General features: G+C 47.5%; 1 pseudogene; it reads right to left on the reverse strand.

Moving 5' to 3' along the window:
- Positions 1-2,268: 2,268 nt before the first annotated feature.
- On the reverse strand, positions 2,269-3,453 carry LOC134736722 (heterogeneous nuclear ribonucleoprotein A3-like; annotated as a pseudogene).
- Between the last annotated feature and the right edge of the window lie 4,028 nt (positions 3,454-7,481).

A 7,481-nucleotide genomic window follows, 5' to 3' on the forward strand; every position in this document is an offset into this window, starting at 1 on the left:
AGGTCCTTTAAAGCTGGTTACATCGCCCTCCTCACGGCTTACTTTTCCACACTGTTCACAAGAGCTAAGATAATACAACTGATAAACAGGTCACATACAGAGATTTCAGCTGCTTATAGGTTGTAAACATCAACTTACTGTAAAGATTTTCACTATAATACTAGTTCCAGAGGATAGAAAGTTGTTTAACTGTACAATTAACCTCATGCCATTGAAAGATACTGTCAAGTTTGTGTCAAACCATTTCGCAAACATAAAACGGGAAATGTTCATCTCCCCCATTCCTTTCAACTTTATTTATATGAATAAAGGAACGTGAGACAATTGAGCTGAATTTTAATATTTCCCAAGCATTATTTTGACTGGGTACCCAGGTTTAAGTTATGAACATTGACAGTGTCCATTATATAACCACGCTTGAAGTAATTAAGGACTTAACCACTTCCTAATATTAGCCTATTTTCGACACTGCTCTTCACATATATGCCCATTAACAAATGGAATGTCTGTTCCATTTGTTGGTTTGTGAATGTTTCTGGAAAACCGCAGTGTGTGTGAAGACCAATTTCCATGCTGGCACAGCACGCATCCAAATATTCATGCACAGAGGCCCAGAATTAGAGCAACAAGAGAGCATTTTCAAACACTAGCACGCCCCATTCCCCTTCTGATTGCTTGTTTGCTTAGTACTTCTTCAAACAAAAAAGACTTGAATTCAACGTATAACTACCAAAGAAAGAGTAACGGTAGGGCACATACTCAGGGTTCGAATGAAATTGTAAGCACTCGCGGGAGCAAAACACTAGACATTTGTTTATATTAATATACGAATATACGACCTAAGTAACTAAAACTCTTCTCTAACAGGGCCTTCCAAAATCATTGGTGACAACATGATTTATGTTGAAATGTAAACAAGAAATGACCGTGTGTTCTTTGGGAACTTAAGAACTCAGACTATCCAAGTTTGAATTCAGGTCTGTAAGAAGTGAGAAGCCTGTACTAAGCAACTGTGCTACATTTCTGCTGCAGTTAGGTTATTTTGGACAATTATACCTAAACTATCCTTGGTTTCATCCAGCAAAAGGAATAGAATACAAACAGGAAAGCATGCCAGCCACTTACAGGTTTAATAACACATGACTTTTATTCTCTTGCTCTGAAAACTTATATCAAAAAAAAAAAAGAATTTAAGGAAAGTAACTCAAGATTTATGGGGTGCTTGTGCTTCAAAGAAGAAAAAAAAAGGTACCCACTAATTTGCTCAGATATAGCAGGCCTAATGGTTCTATATTTTCAACAGGTTTTAAGAATGGTTTCTAATGTAGGAGAGGGAAAACATCCACTCTCCCTTTTCAGAATATAAATGGAGGGCACTAAACCCTCCTTACACCCAAAACCTATGGCTGCAGTTCAAATCTGACCAAGATAAATGTAGAATAGAGATGTTCTAAACACGGCTAGGACTCAGCAAGTCTAACACACTAAAATCATGATTACATTTTAAAAGAAAATGCACAAAACCAAATAGAAATGTTGACATTTTTCTCATTTGAAAGTAACCTTAATGCTATTAAATTCACAAATGCTAATTTAAATACACAACCCCATTTATCTAAAACACACATTGCAAACACACAAATGATCTATTCTCTCCACATGTCCGCGCCCATTCATATCATGCTTTGGAAATGGGGAGAATAGATTCCCCTTAAACTGCAAGTCGGCAGGTGTTTCTTCACAGTTAACTTCAGCAACATTCCTACAAAGTAGTAATTAACAACGATCTTCTTTGCTTGTTAACTCACAGGGAAACACCTTGGAAACTGCATTTTGTTAAAGTTTCTGTACTAAAATGTAGAAAAACTGAACTACACAAATATTGACAAGTTAAAAATTCCTTAATTTTCTATTCCTGGTACCACTACCACAATTTACAGGGCAATATACCTGATGTAATGAAAAGAAAAAGAAAAAGACAAAGCTACAACAGATAAAAGACCTCAGGAATGTACATCTAATTGACACTACATTGCATTAATCAATAGCTGCACTTTTTGCGAACTGTGGCTGCGACAGTCCTGAACCAGAAGGGTTCCCTGTTTAAGCTGCACTCACTTTTCTGACTATGGATCATCATTCCTTCTGTGGCGGATTTTTACAGTTCCTCTAACGCTTTTGGGAGGCCTGTCGCAAAGTAACCTGCAGCTTTCCTGACAACTCCTCGCTCTCTCTCCTGCTAAGAACTGTAGCCCTTTTCTGCTGTTTTTAGAACCTGCTGCTACCATATCCACCACTTCCACCACCAGATCCATAACCACCACCATAGGGACTGCCCGAGCCTCTTCCACCAAAACTGCCCCCTTCCCTGGGTCCATAATTTGATTGCTGTTGTCCACTATAACTTCCAAAATCATTAGAGTTGCCACCACCACCGTAGTTGCCACCGCCAAAACTTCCTCCTTCATTGTAACCGTCATATCCTCCACCACCTCCACCGTGTGCACCACCTTGGTTTCCGTATCCTGGTCCACCACCACCATAGCCCCCTCTACTTCTATAACCAGGACCACCGCCATAGTTGCCACCATCTCCTCCAGATCCACTATATCCACCATCACCTCCTCCATAACTACCTCTGCTGCCACCACCTCCACCACCATAGCATCCTCTTCCACCAAAGTTTCCACCACGGCCAAAATTACCTCCGCCACCTCCAAAGTTTCCCGCGCGACCCATAAAATTGCCAGATCCACCTCCACGACCTCTGTGTGATCCTGCAGACTGCATCTCTTGTTTAGAGAGGGCCTTTTTCGCTTCATAATTATGCCCATTAATAGTGTGGTATTGCTGAACAACAATTTTATCAACTGTGTCATGATCGTCAAAAGTTACAAAAGCAAATCCTCTCTTTTGTCCACTCTGCCCGTCTCACAGAACTTCTATGGTTTCCATCTTGCCGTACTTTTCAACGTAGTCTCTCAAATTATATTCTTCTGTATCTTCTTAAATACCACCAACAAAAATTGTTTTCAGTGTTAGATGGGCACCAGGCTTTACAGAATCCTCTCCAGAAACAGCTCTCTTTGGTTCCACTACACGCCCATCAACCTTGTGTGGTCCAGCACACATGGCTGCATCCGCCTCTTCAACACAAGAATAAGTCACAAAACCAAAGCCCCTGGAACGATTTGTATGGGGGGTCTCTCATTACCACAGAATCTGTGAGTGTGCCCCATTTCTCCGAATGTGCTCTTAAACTGTCATCTGTAGTTTCCAAGCTCAGATCACCAGTAAAACGTTTTCTCAACCGCTCTGATTCCTTTGGATCATGGCCCTCCTCCCCCCGGCGGCGACGGCGACGGCCGGAGTCGGGCTGGGGAAGACAGGGTGGCGGTTTCAGCTTCATTGTGAGTCCGGACTCGGCTCTTCCAACTCGAGTTCCCCAGGTCTCCTTTCATTTCCCTTGGCACTCAGGGAAAGGCCACTCCTTCCCGCTCGCCACCGGGCACACGCCTGGACACCTTTGTTGGTTTCGCCATCGCCCCACGTGCCCCCGGTGACAGGCATTCACGCCGTCTGCTCTGGGATACGTCAGTGCGCGCCTCATCGCCTCGTCTCCACCTCGGTTTGGCCCGGTCCTTGTCTGCACGCACGTGTCCTGGAAAGCGGTGTCGGCTTGCAGGAGCCCCAGGGCTTTCAGAAGCGGGGCGGGCCACTGCTCTTTCAACGGAAGAGGGAGGCAGAGGGCTCACGGATCAGTGAATTTTCAGCTGACACCACGCCTCGAGGGCCATGGGATCATTCTGTGCTGCAGCGAGGCCCTGGCCCGCCTCACCACATGTGGTGAGCCCATCCTTTCTCACTCGGAGGGGTCCAAAGTCACATCTGAAGAGGAGTCCTGAGAACCCTGCAGGCACCCTGAAGCTCCCGCTGCGTCGGTGGAACTCGGCTCAAGGAGGTCCCGAACACCGGACTCTTGGGTGCTGGGCCCTGGGACACGCGCGGCCCCCTCCCCCATCCGGCCCCAAACTGGATCCCGGATCCAGCCGCAGCGCCGGGGCTGCAGCAGGATCCCCCTCTGCTGGGGCGCAGCTGCCCTTATTTAAAGGGGACGGGGCCTGACTGCTGGGAGCGGAGCGCGAGTTGGCCCAGCCAGTGCGCATGCGCGAGGAGCGAGCGGATTCTCCCGTCACAGTGCTTCCCACGGTTGTCTTAGAAACCAGTCCCTGAGGCTGGGCAACGCAGCAGTCCTCCGCGGCAGCCCTTGGGTGTCCAGCCTCCAAGGCTCCGGCCTGACCTCTCCATGGGGTCCACAGGGCGGATTCCCCTAGAATCCTAGAATCAGCGCTGGGCGACGTTGACAGGCCTTGTCTTCTAGGACAGGTGCTGTCGAATCTCCTCTGCAATTCCCGTGTCACTCTTGAGGGACATCCTCTCCTCTGCTCATAGGCGGACTGTCTCCCTGAATCTTCTGGCTGTAAGGAATGTCAGGAAACCAAAGGTACTGCGCCGGACTGCGGCTGGGGTCGCGTGCAGGGGAGGATGCGTCAGGGCTGCCTGGGCGTGAAGGGTTGGGGGTGGGGTTAATCTTGCGGAAAGCTCTTTGCTCCTCTGGCAGGCATTTCAAACTGTGGCTTGGCCGGAGGCACAGGCCCCTCCTGGATCCCAGGTCTTCTTTCATTTCCCTTGGCACTCAGGGAAAGGCCACTTGTTCCCCCTTGCCTCCGGGCACATGTCTGGACACCCTTCTTGGTTTCGCTATCGCCCCATATGCCTCCGGTGACATGCATTCGCGCCATCAGCTCTAGGATACGTCAGTGCGCGCCTGATCGCCTCGTCTCTACTCGGATTTGCCGGGTCCCTGTCTGCACGTGTCCTGGAAAGCGGTGTCGGCTTGCAGGAGCCCCAGGGCTTTTAGAAGCGGGGCGGTCCACTGCTCTTTCAAAGGAGGAGGGAGGCAGAGGGCTCACGGATCAGTGAATTTTCACCTGACACCAGGCCTCGAGGGCCATGGGATCCTTCTGTGCTGCAGCGAGGCCCTGGCCCGCCTCACCACATGTGGTGAGCCCATCCATTCTCACTCGGAGGGGTCCAAAGTCACATCTGAAGAGGAGTCCTGAGAACCCTGCAGGCGCCCTGAAGCTCACGCTGCATCGGTGGAACTCGGCTCAGGGAGGTCCTGAACACCGGACTCTTGGGTGCTCGGCCCTGGGACACCTGCGCCCCCATCCCCCACGCGGCCCCAAACAGGACCCCGGATCCAGCCGCAGCGCCGGGGCTGCAGCAGGATCCCCTTCTGCTGGGGCGCAGCTGCCCTTATTTAAAGGGGACGAGGCCTGACTGCTGGCAGCGGAGCGCGAGTTGGCCCAGCCAGTGCGCATGCGCGAGGAGCTAGCTGATTCTCCTGTCACTGTGGTTCCCACGGTTGTCTTACAAACCAGTCCCTGACGCTGGGCAACGCAGCAGTCCTCCGTGGCAGCCCTTGGGTGTCCGGCCTCCGAGGCTCCGGCCTGACCTCTCCACGGGGTCCACAGGGCGGATTGCCCTAGCATCCTAGAATCAGCGCTGGGCGACCGTCACTGGCCTTGTCTACCAGGACAGGTGCTGTCGCATTTCCTCTGCACTTCCTGTGTCACTCTTGAGGGACATCCTCTCCTCTGCTCATAGGCCGACTCTCTCCCTGAATCTTCTGGCTGTAAGGAATGTCAGGAAACCAAAGGGACTTCGCCGGACTGCGGCTGCGGTCGCGTGCAGGGCCAACTGGGTCAGGACTACCTGGGCGGTGGAGGGTTGGGGGTGGGGTGAATCTTGCAGAAAGCTCCTTGCTCCTGTGGCAGGGATTTCAAGCTGTGGCTTGGACTGTGGCACAGGTCCCCTCCTGCTTCCCATTGCTTCTCTCTTTTTCTTTTTTTTTTTTTTTCCAGTAAATTACTCTTTAGTTAGTGAAAGAATTCAAATTCAAGGATTACCTAATGCTTATTGCCCTTCCTTGCAGGTCTAAGTGCTAGACCTAGTGACTGTGGCAACTATGTCTCATTGATGTTCCAAAAGGCCAAGAGCTCCTTCCTGCTAGACTTTCTTCGACATTTCAGTTGGTATAAGCACATTTAACTAGCTTTTGGAAAGTTGCTCACTCTCCTCATAGTATCTTATGCCTTCACTTCTCTGTAGTTGAAGCTCTTGCTGCTGCCTTGTCATTCTTTATTTATGCTGACTTGTCCAAACGCAAAAGGCTGCTGAAGTCCTGTCTTAGTGAGTTTCTGTGATCCAGGGTGTGCTTAAAAAGCACACCTTAGGTCCTTTAAAGCTGGTTACATCGCCCTCCTCACGGCTTACTTTTCCACACTGTTCACAAGAGCTAAGATAATACAACTGATAAACAGGTCACATACAGAGATTTCACCTGCTTATAGGTTGTAAACATCAACTTACTGTAAAGATTTTCACTATAATACTAGTTCCAGAGGATAGAAAGTTGTTTAACTGTACAATTAACCTCATGCCATTGAAAGATACTGTCAAGTTTGTGTCAAACCATTTCGCAAACATAAAACGGGAAATGTTCATCTCCCCCATTCCTTTCAACTTTATTTATATGAATAAAGGAACGTGAGACAATTGAGCTGAATTTTAATATTTCCCAAGCATTATTTTGACTGGGTACCCAGGTTTAAGTTATGAACATTGACAGTGTCCATTATATAACCACGCTTGAAGTAATTAAGGACTTAACCACTTCCTAATATTAGCCTATTTTCGACACTGCTCTTCACATATATGCCCATTAACAAATGGAATGTCTGTTCCATTTGTTGGTTTGTGAATGTTTCTGGAAAACCGCAGTGTGTGTGAAGACCAATTTCCATGCTGGCACAGCACGCATCCAAATATTCATGCACAGAGGCCCAGAATTAGAGCAACAAGAGAGCATTTTCAAACACTAGCACGCCCCATTCCCCTTCTGATTGCTTGTTTGCTTAGTACTTCTTCAAACAAAAAAGACTTGAATTCAACGTATAACTACCAAAGAAAGAGTAACGGTAGGGCACATACTCAGGGTTCGAATGAAATTGTAAGCACTCGCGGGAGCAAAACACTAGACATTTGTTTATATTAATATACGAATATACGACCTAAGTAACTAAAACTCTTCTCTAACAGGGCCTTCCAAAATCATTGGTGACAACATGATTTATGTTGAAATGTAAACAAGAAATGACCGTGTGTTCTTTGGGAACTTAAGAACTCAGACTATCCAAGTTTGAATTCAGGTCTGTAAGAAGTGAGAAGCCTGTACTAAGCAACTGTGCTACATTTCTGCTGCAGTTAGGTTATTTTGGACAATTATACCTAAACTATCCTTGGTTTCATCCAGCAAAAGGAATAGAATACAAACAGGAAAGCATGCCAGCCACTTACGGGTTTAATAACACATGACTTTTATTCTCTTGCTCTGAAAACTTATATCAAAAAAAAAA

This window comes from Symphalangus syndactylus, chromosome 5 (assembly GCF_028878055.3).
Source record: "Symphalangus syndactylus isolate Jambi chromosome 5, NHGRI_mSymSyn1-v2.1_pri, whole genome shotgun sequence".
Classification (NCBI taxonomy): Eukaryota; Metazoa; Chordata; class Mammalia; order Primates; family Hylobatidae; genus Symphalangus; species Symphalangus syndactylus.